An 8,245-nucleotide genomic window follows, 5' to 3' on the forward strand; every position below is an offset into this window, starting at 1 on the left:
AAGCCTGTTCGGTTTTGCATTTGTACTTTCTTCAGTTTTCCTGCAGGTGTCCTCTTGGGCAGAGGTGGTGTTCTCCTTTTCACATGTTGTGTGTAAATAAATAAATAAAATAAAATAAAATAAATGTTGGGAGGGAAAACCAATATTTTCTACTTTAAACATCACTGACTTTTCATTTTGCAGTCTGAGTGGGAAACATCAATCAGTATGAAATAAGAAAAGGTCCATCTTGGGTGACTTTTTATGGACACTGTACATGTATAATTGCACATATTCACTTGGTTGTTATAGCTTAGAGACCTAAGCACCAAAAACAGGTCCTGGTATTACAGCAGAATTAAAAATCAATGCAAGCTTAACATAGCATGATTTTACTGGTTAGAGAAATCCATAATTATATACGCTGCAAATGCCAGTTCTGAAAACACATAACATTTACAAAGGACACTTGTCCTAATGCTGCTGTACTGGTCATGATACTCTGTGTCTGCCATGTCTCATATTCAGTCCCGTTGGGTAGAAACACTGTGATGAAGTGATGCGGTAGAAAGCTGTTGACTAGTTGCTCATTCCACGCCTTACAAGAAAAATACAATTTATCAAAAATTATTATTATTAAAAATATGAATATGTCTGTTTATAGAAATTAACATTACATTCATGATAAGACAGAGGCGGTAGCTAAGCGGAACAGAAACACCAGGCCAATTGGCCTTCTTTCTGCCGATGTTGGCTTGCGTGTGCTGTCATTGACCACGTCGTGTGTCGTCATCGGTCATGTGCTTCTGGGAGGAGCGCGGAGAGGCGGAGAAACGAAGTCGGGAAATAGATGAAAACCAGCGTCTGAAGCGTTGCCTCTGTTTGTCAGTACTGTTAGAGAACCTATTTACCGAAGAAACCTGGATACTAAAGCAAGCTTAGAAACCTGGATACTAAAACAAGCTTTGGAGCTGCTTTTTTGGAGTGAGACGGGACGCTGAATTCGCCTGCAGCGCGAAAGTAAGGCTACGGGGCGAACTAGCTAGCGGCTATCGTTAACATTTGCGTTAGCAGCGAGCGTTAGCATTAGCCTTCTCTTTCAGTAACATCTTTTGACCTTAATTCCATTTTAGTCGTTTGTGTTTGTGTTTCCGTGACATGAGTTGTGGACCCCCAACGTGGGCAGGTGAATAGTGATAGTCTGTTTAAACCCCCTGTTGTACAGTCACCTTACCGACATTTTGCAACTCCGCGTCTATGCCTAGCTGCTTTACTGCTGAATGTCTGCGTTAGCATTAGCCCTAGCCCTTGTTAAAGTGTGTCTGTGTTTCCGTTACTATAGTGTCACTGACATGGGTTGTGGGCATCTTACGGAGGCAAGGTAACTGTTTAGTGGCCTTTTTTTTATTATCATGTCGTTGTGGTCATTTTGCGTCTTTACCTGGCTATTTTACATCTATTTATGTTCAGCTTCTTTGTCTCTTTGTGGTCGTTCTTACTGCGTCTCTGTGGTTCTATGTCCATTCCTGATCATTTGTCATTTCTTTTAGGTCACTTTTTGTTTCATTGTGGCAGTTCAGCATCTTATTGTGATTGTTTTGCGTCTCAATTTTTTGTGTATCGATTTTGTTTGTAGATTTGTGGCAGTAATCTGTCCATAGCTATCTCTTGACTCACAGTTGTATATATTAGTGATGAGAAATGTGGTATATTTATACTTGATTGATCTCAGTTATATGTTAAAGTCAAGCTTGAAACTAATTTAACTCCTTGCTTCTCCACAAGTTTGAGCTTCAAACATTTCAGTTACTTTGTTGTTGATTCTTAAAGATGTGGTGCTTTTTCTTGTCATTTATGACAGCAAACAGCCCATTTTCTGAAACACTCCTTTAATATTTGGAGAATGTTCTGGTTCAGCTATAATGGTTAATATCTATCAGGGGTGTGATGATACACTCAGCTCATGAGGAAGAGACAAGATTTTAACACTATTTTTAAGAAACTTCAGTGATATAACTGGAAATTCTTTTATTTGACTGAAAGTCACAAAATGCAAAAGAATGAACGTGCATTTCGAAATGTCTTGTGAGTTGTTCATAAGTGTGTTAATTTTAACTGATTATTTTTAAAATATCTTCACAGTTTATAAAAACCAGTTATACACTTATTTTCTTTAAACCTTTCACATAAGCTGCTGTTAAGACCTTTGTAAAATTTGTTTGTTATTCATAAAGCAAAAACAACACAAAACAATGATATTTTAAATGTGTTAATAACAAGAAGGTTGAAATAATGATTCAGTGTGGGATCATCTGTGGTGGAGGAAATACTCCTGACTTTTTACTGAAGTATAAGAAACAACACAAGTTAAAATCCTGCATTCAAAATTTGACTTAAATGATAGTGTTTATTATTGTTGTGCAATTCACAGTAACATACATGATTGTTCAGTGATTAGTTGATAGACACACAATTAATAATCATTTTACTTTTCCCCAACTAGTCATTGTTGTTGGTTGTTCAGGAAGTGATGACAGTCAACTGATTTTCTGAAACAGCCCCCTAATGTTTATTATAATTATTTATCTGTTTTTTCATGGTTAAACTGTTGATGAGGAATAGGTAGTAGTGTATTAATCATTTTCTTTTGTATGTTTCTCTTTGATTTCCTCCAGCTGTCACCACTTCATCCACAACATTGTCCACGATTGCTGACACATCGTCCAAGATCACAAGGACATGGTCCATGATCGGAGAGACATTGTCCACGATCGGAGAGACATTGTTGAGGATGAGGGAGACATCGTCCACGATCAGAGACATTGTCTGTGATCGCAGAGACCTTGTCAAAGATGAGAGAGACGTTGTCCATGATCAAATACATTGTCCCCTGCTTCGTAGAGACCTTGCGATAGAATCGGCGGAGACGGGGGTCACCGATTTGACGGCATTGCCCGCGATCAGGGACATTGTTGATGGTCACAGAGTCACCGTCTATGATCTCAGAGACATCGTCCACGATCACAAAGACACTGTCCATGATCACAGAGACTTTGTCCATAATCTCAGAGACATTGTCCGCGATCACAGAGACATAGTCCACGACCACAGAGACGTAGTCCACGATCACACAGAGTCTTTGTACAATGAAGAAGTTCTTTGAGACCAGGACAGAGGCCTCCAGGTAATTCACAAACAGCTTTACATCAACTGTCCAACACAGAGCACTGACATTGTTTATGTTCAGTGTTCCGTATATCAGAAAAGTGTAATGATAGAAGTAATCTGCAATATATAAATGATGTACAAGTAATCTGTATTAATAGAATGTAAAAGTAATTAGCAATATCAGAAGTAAAATGTATTAGTCAAAGTAATTTGTTACTAGATATAGTTTGCAGCAGTTAACTTTATCTATAAATTTAGAAGTAATATGTGATTAGAAAAGTAATATGTATGGGAAAAGTAATCTAATTTTAGAGGTAACAGTAAAAGTAATCTGTAATGTAAAAGCAATGCAGAAGTAATAGTAATACAAAATAGAAATAAAAATGTCACAGTATAGTAAAGCATCAAAATGTCAGATGTTGTTGTTGTTAAGGATCAGTCAAAATGGGACTGAAAAATAACAATTTTAGTTTGATTGTATATGATCAGAAATTTTTAATCTTGTGTATGTGCTAGACATACTAGATTACACCGTACAAAACAATCAGTTCTACAAATAAAATATTGGATTGAGTTGTTCGTGAGTGTGTTCATTTTAACTGCTGGTCAGAGAGTAATTTTAATGATATCCTCACAGTGTCTAACAACCAGTCCTACACTTTTTTACTTAATTTTTTCACATAAGCTGCTGCTAAGACCTTTGTAAATTTGGTGTTATTCATTACAGGAAAACAACACAAAACAAGGACATTTTAAATGTGTGTTAATAAGAAGAAGGTTGAACTTTAAAATATTGATTCTCTATGTGACCATCTGTGGTGGAAGAAATACTCAGACATTTTACTGAAGAATAAGAAACAACACAAGTTAAAATCCTGCATTCAAAATATTACTGGAATGTTAGTGTTTTTTATTGTTGTGCAGTTCACAGTAATATACACGACTGCTTCAGTGATTAATTGATGGGCACAAAATTAATAATTATTTCACTTTTCCCAAATATTTGTTGTTGTTGGTTGTTCAGGAGGCGATGACAGCCAACTGTTGATTTTCTGAAACAGCCCTCTAATGTTTGTCAAATCTTCTGGTTCAGCTGTAATGTTGAATATTTTGTAGTGTTTTCATGGTTAAACTGTTGATGAGGAATAGGTAGTACTGTATTGATCATTTTCTTTTGTATATTTCGCTTTGATTTCCTCCAGGTGTCACCATTTCGTCCACCACGTAGTCCATGATCGCCAAGACGTTGTCCATGATCGGAGAGACTTTGTTGAGGATGAGGGAGACATCGTCCACGATCAGAGACATTGTCTGTGATCGCAGAGACCTTGTCAAAGATGAGAGAGACGTTGTCCATGATCAAAGACATTGTCCCCTGCTTCGTAGAGACCTTGCGATAGAATCGGCGGAGACGGGGGTCACCGATTTGACGGCATTGCCCGCGATCAGGGACATTGTCGATGGTCACAGAGTCACCGTCTATGATCTCAGAGACATCGTCCACGATCACAAAGACATTGTCCATGATCAGTAGAGACTTTGTCCATAATCTCAGAGACATTGTCCGCGATCACAGAGACGTAGTCCACGATCACAGAGTCTTTGTACAATGAAGAAGTTCTTTGAGACCAGGACAGAGGCCTCCAGGTAATTCACTAACAGCTTTACATCAACTGTCCAACACAGAGCACTGACATTGTTTATGTTCAGTGTTCAGTATAGCAGAAAAGTGTAATAATAGAAGTAATCTGCAGCATGTCTTATAAAGTTAAATGAAAACTTAAACAAATAGCTCCCTAAAGTTTTCTACAGTAAATAAAGTTTTCCAAAATTTCAATATAAATAAAATGTTATTTTATCTTTCACTTATCTTTGTTTTAAGTTCAAACAAAAACAAAAAGTGCAGGGAGTTCCCAGGGTCAGCAGCATCTCTTAGCTCGGAGCTTCTCCGCCCGGCAAAACTTATTCTCCTCTCCACCGTGTGTGTGAGCACTGTGCATGCACAGCTTTCACAGCTGATTGGCTGTTACCCGTGCCATGGCTCTGTGTGTAACCAATCAGATGGTGCTGTGGGTGGGACAGTGCTGGAGACAGAGTAGTGACAGCAGACAGAGAGGCACGGCTGCATCAGAGCCAAAATAACCCAGTTTTAAATTGATCTCTTATCAGCCATCGGATAAAAAACAGGCCAATGCCGATATGCGTCAAAATGTCGAATATCGGCACCGATAATCGGCCCAGCCGATTATTAGTCTGTCCCTACTTGGAAATAATGATTCTCTCTGTCACCGTCTGTGATGGAAGAAATACTCAGACATTTTACTGAAGTATAATAAACAACTCAAGTTAAAATCCTGCATTCAAATTTTTACTGAACTGTTAGTGTTTATTATTGTTGTGCATTTCACAGTAACATACACGACTGCTTCAGTGACTAGTTGATGGACACAAAATTAATAACTATTTAATTTTTTCCCAAATATTTCTTGTTGTTGGTTCTTCAGGAGGCAATGACAGCCAACTGTTGATTTTCTGAAACAGCCCCCTAATGTTTGTTAAATCTTCTGGTTCAGCTGTAATGTTGAATATTTTGTAGTGTTTTCATGGTTAAACTGTTGATGAGGAATAGGTAGTACTGTATTGATCATTTTCTTTTGTATGTTTCGCTTTTATTTCCTCCAGGTGTCACCACTTTGCCCACCACATAGGCCACGATCGCCAAGACGTCGTCCATGATCAGTAGAGACATTGTTGAGGATGAGGGAGACATCGTTCACGATCAGAGACATTGTCCGTGATCGCAGAGACCTTGTCAAAGATGAGAGAGACGTTGTCCATGATCAGAGACATTGTCCCCTGCTTCGTAGAGACCTTGCGATAGAATCGGCGGAGACGGGGGTCACCGATTTGACGGCATTGCCCGCGATCAGGGACATTGTCGATGGTCACAGAGTCACCGTCTATGATCTCAGAGACATCGTCCACGATCACAAAGACATTGTCCATGATCACAGAGACTTTGTCCATAATCTCAGAGACATTGTCCGCGATCACAGAGACGTAGTCCACGATCACAGAGTCTTTGTACAATGAAGAAGTTCTTTGAGACCAGGACAGAGGCCTCCAGGTAATTCACAAACAGCTTTACATCAACTGTCCAACACAGAGCACTGACATTGTTTATGTTCAGTGTTCAGTATATCAGAAAAGTGTAATAATAGAAGTAATCTGCAATATTAAAATAATGTAAGACATCAAATGTCAGATGTTGTTGTTAAGGATCAGTAAAAATAGGACTGAAAAATATCTTAATTTCAGTTGGATTGTATATGATCAGAAATTCTTAATCTTGTGTATGTGCTAGACATACTAGATTACACCGTACAAAACAATATCAGTTCTACAAATAAAATATTGCATTGAGTTGTTCGTAAGTGTGTTAATTTTAACTGTTGTTCAGAGATTAATTTTAATAATATCTTCACAGTATGTAACAACCAGTCTTACACTTTTTTACTTTTTTCACATAAAATGCTGCTAAGACTTATGTAAATTTGGTTGTTATTCATTAAAGGAAAACAACACAAAGACATTTTAAATATGTGTTAATAAGAAGAAGGTTGAAATTTGAAATAATGATTCTGTATGCAACCATCTGTGGTGGAAGAAATACTCAAACTTCTTACTGAAAAATAATACACAAGTTAAAATCGTGCATTCAAAAATGTACTTAACAGTATAGTATGGCGTCAAAAATGGTCAGAAAATGTAGCATAGAAATGCTTAAAAAGTTCAAAAAATAAGTTTTCAAATAATTTTTGGTTGTTAATACCATTGTAAATGTGGTTGCTATTCATTAAACGAAAATGGCACAAAACTAAGACATTTTAAATATATATAAGAAGAAGGTGAAATAATGATTCAGTATGTGACCGTCTGTGGTGAAAGAAATACTCAGACTTTTTACTGAAGTATAATAAACAACACAAGTTACAATCCTGCATTCAAAAATGTACTTATGATAGTGTTTATTATTATTGTGCAGTTCACAGTAACATACATGATTACTTCAGTAATTAGTTGATAGAAACACGCTTAACAGCCATTTGACTTTTTCCCAAATATTTGATGTTGGTGGTTCTTCAAGAAGGGATGCCAGTCATCTGTTGATTTCCTGAAACAGCCCTTTACTGTTTGTTAAATATAAACTGTTGATGAGGAATAGGTAGTATTGATCATTTTCCTTTGTATGTTTCTCTTTGATTTCCTGCAGGTGTCACCACTTCATCCACCACGTAGTCCACTATCGCAGACCGTCTTCATACAATGAAGTTCTTTGAGACCAGGACAGAAGTCTTCAGGTAATTCACAAACAGTTTAACATCAACTGTCCAACACAGAGCCACTGACCTTGAATTGTTTAAGTTCAGCATTCAGTAAATTAGAAAAGGGTAATAACAAAAGTAATCTGGAATATAAAAATAATGTTTAAGTAAAGGGTATTAATAGAAGTAATGTAAAAGTAATTAGCAATTTCAGAAGTAAGATGTAATAGACAAAGTAATCTGTTACTAGGTGTACTTTGGAACTGTAAAAGTTATCTGTAAATTTAGAATTAATACATATTAAGAAAAGTATAGTGTAATGGTAAAAGTAATGTAATATTAGAGGTAAAAGTAAAACTAATCTGTGATATAACAGCAATGCAGAAGAAAGAGTAATCCAAAATGGAAGTAAAAATGTCTCTTATACAGACATACAGACATAAGACATAAAAAACGCTGCAGTATATTAAAGCATCAAAACAATCGAGAACTGTCACTGTATAGCTATGTCATACTATAATATGGCGTCCAAAAACATGAAAATTGTCATAGTATAGTATGGCCTCAAAAACGGTCAAAAAATGTCATAGTATAGTAAGGGGTCAAAAATCATCAAAAAATGTCATACTATAGTAAGGGATCAAAAACGGACAAAAAATGTCATAAGGGATCAAAAATCATCAAAAAATGTCATAGTATAGTAAGGGGTCAAAAATCATCAAAAAATGTCATAGTATAGTAAGGCATGAAAAATGGTCAAAAAATGTCATAGT

This window comes from Lates calcarifer, linkage group LG12 (assembly GCF_001640805.2).
Source record: "Lates calcarifer isolate ASB-BC8 linkage group LG12, TLL_Latcal_v3, whole genome shotgun sequence".
Lineage (NCBI taxonomy): Eukaryota > Metazoa > Chordata > Actinopteri > Centropomidae > Lates > Lates calcarifer.